A 7248-nucleotide genomic window follows, 5' to 3' on the forward strand; every position below is an offset into this window, starting at 1 on the left:
CCCTGGGGGGGCTGCGGAGCTGCGACCCTGCCCTGCAGCCGGACACAGACCTTGGGGACAGGGCGGGGGTCCCCTGGGACAACCCCCACCCAGCAGCAGGTGACACACCGGGGGTGGCCACCAGGGAGCCCCCTGCCCCCAGGGATGGGATCAGAATTCAGCCAATCCCCATCCGGGAATCAAGCCTTCAGCCAATCCCCTGCCAGGGCTTGCGCTGCTGACCAATCGCAGTGCTCCTTACCTCTGGCCCCGCCCACCACGGGTATATAAATGTTCTGCCCGGGACGCGCCCGCTGCTCCTCCGGGGGGGTTCGGGGGGTTCCTTGGGTCCTTTCCCACCGGGATATCCCGCGTTCCCCAGCACCCTCACCTCTACTGGAGTTCCCCAGCGCTGCTGTCCCTGGCACCCCAAATCTCTGTGGGGGCAGGGGATGGGTCACCAGCTCTGGCTGAGGGTGGGGGCATAGGGGATGGGTTCCCCCCCTGCCTTTTCTGGTGGCTTTGAGGTGCCACCAATCCCCCGTGGGGACCCGCCTGTCCCCAAGGACCACGGGGATGTACAGTGAGCCCTTCACCATGGGGAAACTGAGGCACGGGGCCGCTGCAGGGCCGGGGAGAAAGATCCACCCCCATCGCTGCTCTCCTCCCCCCTCAAGACCCCCTCTTTGTCCCCGCGGCCACCCCTGGAAAGAAAAAGAGAACAACCCATCGATGTCCAAAATGGGGGAGACCCATGATGGGGGGGGGCGGGCAGGACCCTGCAGCATAGAGGGGAGGGGGGGGGCGAAGGTCGGGTGAAGGTCACCGGCGGCAGCACGCCAAGGGGTGGCAGCGGGGGGGGGGGGAAAGGGGGAGATGCGGGGGGGGACGCCATGATGTGGTGCCAGCTGTACCCGGAGAAAGGCAAAATAATTCAGCGGCACCAACCGGAGAGGAACCATCCGCTGCGGCATGTGCCAAAATACCAGCAGTAAAGTAGTTAAATGGATCCAGCGCGGGGCGGCGTGGGCCCCCATCCAAAGGAGTTAATGTCCCACAGTATGATCGATTAGTTGTCAGACGTGATTTCAAACCAATACAAGATGAATGGCATCATTTTCCCTTCGCTCGTTTTCGGGCAGAATTAAGAAGCCATTAGCTAACACAAATTTTTGGCAACTTTAATAAAATTAAAAAAAAAAAAAAAAAAGAGAAAGGGAAAGGAAAAGAAAAAAAACCAACAAAACAAAAGACAGACCCAACCCAAACCTCCAGTGTACATTTGTAACAAACGTTCCCTGAGGATGGAAATACCCAACCTCACCCCTCCGGGCTCCCTGGTGCCGGTTCCGTGCCCACCGGCACCGAGATGCCAACAGTGTATTTCCATCCCGATGGAAGAATTCTCTTCCCAGTGAACGATTCCCTTCCCAGCGGAGCACAGCGTCGGTGCCCGGCCCGGCCTGGGGCGCTGGGTCCCGGTGAAGCTTTGGCACCACCCGTGGGATGAGCTGGGGGGGGTCTCGGCCACGCGGGGACTCGTCAAGGACAAACGGCTCACAAGCTGCTCCTGCCCGCGGGCCCGCGGTGCCAGCCCAGCCGTGGCCATTATGGCAGCGCCAGCTGCGGCCACCCGAGCCCCCCCTGTCCCCGGGGAAGCCACGGAGGGGTGTGGAGAAGGAGGGGGACACCTGGGCACCGTGCCACCGCCCGGGCACCGGGGCAAAGCCACAGCCCCCGCGATAGCACCCGGCAAAGGGTGATGGGGTCAGGCAGGGAGGGTTTGGGGGTTTGGGGACCCTCCTCCCCCGAGGGACACCCTGGGGGTGACCCAGGGCGGTGCCAGCCCTGTGTGGGCAGAGGACAAGCTGGAGGGCACCCTCACCGCCCCCACCGCCGCGCCGGCCCCAGCTTTTGCTGCCGGATCGCCGGATTTTAGGCACCAAATGGGGTTGAATTAGGATTATTATCACAGCTGCTCTAAATGTAATTAGTTTTGCTCTGAATTTATTTGCTTTGCCGGGATTACGGCACAATCCCGCCGATCCGCCCGGCACGAACTTGAGCAAGGCTTTAATTACTCTAATAAAGCGGATGCCGGGTTAATGTGATGATTCCAAAGGTGTATTTTTCAATTACATTTAACCAAAAAAAAAAAAAAAAAAAAAAAAAAGAAAAAAAAAAGAAAAAAATATAGTTGGATAAAATTTAATTTGGACCCTTCAGGAGGGCCGGGCCAGCCGGGACATTGCTCCTCACCAGTGACCACAGGGACAGGACCACCCTGCACGTACTGGGTCTGTCCTGGAGGGGGGGTGGATGGATCCCACCGCCCCCATCCCAGGGTGGGTGGTCCCGACTGTGCTAGGGTGAGGTGAACCCACCCACACATGAACCTGGGTGGGTATTTTGGGGGGTGTTTTGTCTCCCCATTTCCCTCTGCATCGCCATCCCAGGTTCTGCTGGGAGCAGATGGGATCCAGCTCCGAGCCCCAGGCCCAGGCTGAGGGGGGGGAGCAGCGTTGGGTGCTGCCCCCACCGCCCGGCTCAGAGCTGAGCCCGACCCAGCCGGAGCTGCCAAGAGAACTGGGCAGCTGATGGGATGAACGCAGGCCAAGGCAGGACTGGGATGCAGCCGCCGTAAATCAGCTTTTAAGTAGCAACAAAATGGACATTTCCCATATGAAATGAGCCACCGCCTGCCATCGAGAGGGGGGGGACGGGAACCCGGCCCGAGGGGGGTGGGTCTGGGGGCGCTGGGGTGGGGATAGGCGGGGTGGTAAAGGGGCTGGGGGTGACAGGGAGAGGGAAGGGAAGGGAAGGGAAGGGAAGGGAAGGGAAGGGAAGGGAAGGGAAGGGAAGGGAAGGGAAGGGAAGGGAAGGGAAGGGAAGGGAAGGGAAGGGAAGGGAAGGGGATGCTGAGGATTGCTCAGGTGGGCACCACCTGCTCTCCAGAGCTCCTGGTCAGGCCTGGCCCCGCTTGTGCTGTATCCAGACTCCCCTGCTGCCCCCACTAGGGTTTTACCCCTCTTTTTTTCCCATGGGACCCAGGAAGGGCTGGGGAACAGGTTCCCCCCTTTCCTCAGGGTTTGGGGCTGTGAACCACCAGGCTGTCAGCAGAGCCCTGTGTGGCCCCAGCCCTGGGTGACCCCTTCCCTTGGGTACCACCTGCCCCATCCCGGGCTCCTCGCAGCTCATCCCTGCAGCCACTCCAGCTCTGGCTGTGTCCACTCCTCACCCTCCAGGGTCTCCCACTGCCCCTGTCCCTGCTCCATGCCCTGCCTGGGCACAGGGCTCAACCTCTCACTGTTGATGGGGCGGGGGATAAATGGGGAGGGGGAATACCATCCCAGGGAGGACTGAGGAGGCCCGGGACATGACCACCCCACGGGGCACCGGGCTGCAGACAGGGAGGGGACAGGTGCCGGTCAGGACACTGCTCGGGGGGTTCACACTCCCCCAGCCCCTGCCTGGCATAAGCCTGTGCCCGGGGGAAGAGTCTCCCACCCTTCTCTGCCGGGCCGAGCCCCCCCCTGTCCCCGCAGCCCCCGTGGCCGGGCTGAGCTGAGCCCCACGGAGAGGGGGGGCGGGCCGGGGGCTGCAGGCGGTGCCGCATTCCGGAGTACCAGCATTTGCCGGCGGCCGGTGCCAGCAGGCGTTGGCAGGTTTGGAGCTTCGCAGCGATTCCAGGCACAGATGTCCTTGTTTTAACTCCTCTGCGATGGAGCCCGGCAGCCCGGGCGGGGGAGGGGGCGGCTCGGCAGCCCCCGGTGCGGCGGGGATCGCTGCCAACTCGACCCGCCCCGGTCGTGGCTCCAGGGACCACGGGGACAACCCTCCGGGAGGCGTCCCGGTGTCCCCATCGTCCCCATCGCACAAAACCGGGGGCAGCCCCCACCTCATCCGCCGTTCACTCCCGACCCCCACCCATCCCCCCACGACCCCCGAGCACCCCACGACCCCCGAAGCGGGGCTGCCCAGCCCGGTGGTGGCAGCGAAGCCGCCTCCGCAGAGCGGCAAGAGCTCGGCGCCGGGAGCTTCCGTTTTTTATGGTATCTGCAATTTTGGCAGAAATCTGTCTTTAATTTAGCTGTCCATATAAAAATCCGCACTGTATAATAATGAACAGATGCCATGAAATTTAAACTGAAGCAATGACTCCTCCTCCCCCCCCTCGGCTGGCACTCGCCGGTGGCAGCGGCGACCCAGAGCTGGCGCTGGCCTTGCGCCCCCGCCACGCTCCGCCGGGCCGGGAGAGAGACCGGGCCCGGCCGGACCGGGGGCACCGGGGGCTGCAGGGAGAGGGGAAAGGAAGAAACCCACCCCCTTTTTATCCTGCCTTGAAATAACGAGGGCTTAACCCGGACGAGCTGCTACCGCAGGGTCCCCCCGGTGCTGGCCCTGTTCGGTCCCACTGGCCCAGATGTGTTGGGTCCCCGGTACCCCACTCCTCGCCCCCCCAAGGTGATTTTGATCCCATGATCACGCAAAACCCTGGCAGATCCTGGCGAGTAGCGGCGGCAGCTCCCGACCTCCCGTTTGCCTCCTCGGGAGCTACCGGCGCTGAGCACCGGGGTCGAGCGGGCACCGGAACATTGTACTGGAACCGGAGCTTTGCACAGGCCGAGCACCGGAGGTTTGCACCGGAACCGGGCACCAGAACTTTGCAACGAAGCCGTGCACGGGGGACCGTGCACCAAAACCTTTCACAGGAGCTTTGCACCGGAGGTTTTATCCGGAGCTTTGCACCGGGGCTGAGGACCGAGCTCGGGGCCGCATTGCGGGGCCGGTCGGTACCGGAGCAGCCAGTCGAGTTTCGGTAACCCTTAGCTTCTGAGGGACGGGGCGAGCTCCGGGGAAACAAAAATCCCGGGAGTTGAACGCAAACCGCTACCCCGGCCCCGGGACCGGCACTCCCCGGCCCCGCCGGCCTCGGGCCGTCCCGGGAAGCGGCGAGCACCGGGACCCGGTCCGGCGGGGGTGTTCTGGGGGCCGAACTCCCCCGTAGGACCTCGGCTGGTCCCGATTCTCCGCCTCCCGTTTCCCCGGGCCGGGCCGGCACGTCGGGGCCACGTTGGAGCCCCGGCAGTGCCGGTCCCGGTCGGGCCTTGCCCGGCGGGGCGGGAGGATGTCCCCTACCGCCCCCAAACCTGCCCAGATTTTCCCTAAAAACCGAGGGGCTGTGGGGTGCGGATCTCGCCGGTCTGTCCCGGCAGGAACACGGGAGCTTCGTCCTCCTCCGGTGTCCCCGCCGGACAACCGGCATCCCCCCCACCGCAGTGGGGAGCGGGACCCCCGACCCTGCCCAGTGCCCAGAGCTGTCGGGCGGTGATGAGTCCAGGTGGTGGGAACGGTAAATAAACCGATTCCCGTTCTGGGGACAGCGGGGCCCGGGCTACTGTTCAGCACCGACGTGGCGGACAGCTCCGCACCGGGCACCGGCACCGGGAATGGGAACCGGGCCCTGAATTCAGCACCAGGAACTGGGACCGGCGAACCGGTTCTGGCTGCAACCGTACACTGCTCCGGAGCTCCCGGAGCTCCACCGGGCACTGGGAACCGGCCAGCGCACCGAGGCTATAACGGGAACCGGGCACCACGCCGGGAACCGAGCGGGTACCGGGGCCACCACGGACGAACCCGGCCTTTGCTCTCCATCTCCGGGGCTGGCGGTCCGGTGCCAGCTCCAGGAGCCAGTGTCCGAGTTCCCGCTCCCGGGGGACCGGAGCGGTATCACTGTCGCGTCTCTCCCGTAACGACGGGACCAGAACCGATCCCGGCTCCGGCTCCCGGTGCCTTTATTGGCGAAGGAGGGGGACACCGCCTCCCCGGTCCCGGGGGGGGGACACCCGTGGGGCAGAGCCGCGTTATATCAGCGCCGTTTCACCGCGGGCAGCTCACTCGGGCGGTGGGAGCGGCGGAGGCACCGGGGAGAGGAACCGGGGGGGGTGGGGACCCGGCAGCGGCGTCGGTGGCGGGGCGGGGGGTCGTGCCCTTGCCCCCTGTGTCCCCGGGAGGAAGGAAAGCGGCGAAAGCGGCGGAGTCAACATTGAATATTTATTAATCGCCGTCGAAGGACGCTCGGTAATTACAGGTTCGCCGCGAATCGCACCGGCGGCGGCGGCGGCTCGTTGAGTCCTGGCGGGGCCGCCCCGGCGGGTACCGGGCTGCGAGCGTCCGGGGGGGTCCCGGGAGGGGGGAAGGTCCCGGGGAGGGGCTGGCCGGTGCATGCAGTATCGCCGGGCCCCCCCGGCCCCGCACCCCCGCGCTCTGCCGCTGCCAAGGAGCGTCCGCGGGGCCCGGGGAGCGGAGGGCGGGGGGCGGCTCCCGGCGCGGGGGGGCTCTTGCATATCGTTGGCCATAAATATTTATTAATCGAAATGAAACGGAACAGAAACACGAAAGCACTTCTGGTGTCGGACAGGCGGGTCCCCTTTGCTACAACGGTTTGTGGGTTTTTTTTTTCTTTTTCTTTTTTTTCCCGGTTTCGTTGTTGTTCTTTTTTTTTTGTTTGTTTCTTTCTTTTTTTTTTTTAGGTTTTTTTTTTTGCAAAACTTTTTTTTTTTTTTTTCGTTTTGAAAACATTTCTCAGAAATTCTCCTCCTCCTCCCTGGTCTCTAAAAATGCTGGTTTCTCGAAGGTGGTGCGGGCAGGTTCAGAAAAAAAAAAAAAAAAAAAAAAAAAAGGGAAAGAAAAAGAAAAAAAGGAAAAAAGAAAACACAAAAAACCCCAAAAAACAACCCAAACCAAAAGTACGTTTTCTCGGCTTCCCGGCGTCTCCAGACCGAAGGAATGTGGCAAACGAGGGCGAAGACCCCCGGGCCGGACCCGGCCGCCGCGGGAGGGGGGCTCAGCCCCACCAGCCCCCCCGGAACCCCGCTTGCATAGCTGGGAGCTGCCCGGCCCCGGCTCCGCCAGCTCGGGGCGGCTCCGCGGGGTGGGGGGAGATTCTTTTTTTTTTTTTAATTGTTTTTCCTTTTTTCTTTTTTTTTTTCCTTTCTGTTTTTTTGTTTTTCGGTTTCAAGTTTTTAAAATAGATAAAAAACGTCCTGACACACGCGCTGCGAGAGGAGCTCCCGGGGCCGGGAGCGGGGTCGGGGGCCCCCCCAAAGCAAAGTGCATCTCTGAGCGTCCGCCGGGTCCGGGCCTGCTTGCATAGATAGAAATGTGGGGTCCTCCCTTCGCCTCCTTATTGCTTCGGAAAGTTGCGCTCCGGGCTCCTCTCGCTCCCACGGGCCGGGGCAGCGGGTGTCCAATGCCGGGGGGGGT

Source organism: Calypte anna, chromosome 27, assembly GCF_003957555.1.
Source record: "Calypte anna isolate BGI_N300 chromosome 27, bCalAnn1_v1.p, whole genome shotgun sequence".
Classification (NCBI taxonomy): Eukaryota; Metazoa; Chordata; class Aves; order Apodiformes; family Trochilidae; genus Calypte; species Calypte anna.